This window comes from Sinocyclocheilus anshuiensis, unplaced genomic scaffold (genome assembly GCF_001515605.1).
Source record: "Sinocyclocheilus anshuiensis isolate Anshui unplaced genomic scaffold, SAMN03320099.WGS_v1.1 scaffold465, whole genome shotgun sequence".
Lineage (NCBI taxonomy): Eukaryota > Metazoa > Chordata > Actinopteri > Cypriniformes > Cyprinidae > Sinocyclocheilus > Sinocyclocheilus anshuiensis.
This window is the reverse complement of record NW_015539898.1, coordinates 1,424,552-1,425,158: the sequence shown is the minus strand read 5'-3', so window position 1 is coordinate 1,425,158 and position 607 is coordinate 1,424,552. Positions and strand designations below refer to the sequence as shown.

Below are 607 nucleotides of genomic sequence, written 5' to 3'. Positions count from 1 at the left end.
AAAGGAGTTGGTGGATTTTTATCATTATAGGGTGGTTGTGTACACACACTGCCAACACACATTTATGTCCAAACGCAAAAGTGAGTTTTGCATAATAGGTCCCCTTTAAATCCCAAGAATCGATTTGTCTAGCCTGTTTTCAGTTAATGGACGGAACGTTGAAGGGCATTTCCCATCCAATATATCGCAATAAGCATTGTGCTTTGGTAATTTTTATATGAAACAACGTCTCAGATTTCAAATTCTGTCCATTGTATTGCAGTATTCAAACAATAAATGTTGTTTTGGCGCTGTTTAATGTGAAGTGACAGATCGCTGTAGCTCCTCAGTTCAACAGACGCGGCGAGGCGCATGTGAACTCATCATCTCCTCCACATTAATACCAGTTTCAGCACAAAATAATCATGACTAAACATCCGAAGGTAAGTTAAAAGAGAGAGTACAACTTTACAAGCCTATCCTTTCTCATGTAATCGCTCAATCAGTGTTTCAGCCGCGCAAAGACGTCAATATAATGGTTTAAAAACAATGTCATGTAATGTCACATTTACCTCAGAAAAACATATTTGGTGACCATAAACTCATTAGTCAGATAGAAAAATAAACT

The 607-nt window shown here is 37.6% G+C and overlaps 1 protein-coding gene across 2 annotated transcripts in view; it reads left to right on the top strand.

The window, feature by feature from the left end:
* sema3fb (sema domain, immunoglobulin domain (Ig), short basic domain, secreted, (semaphorin) 3Fb) overlaps positions 1 to 607 on the top strand; it is a 73,003-nt gene that overhangs the window by 46,914 nt on the left and 25,482 nt on the right. The gene's annotated exons all lie outside the window — the stretch shown is intronic.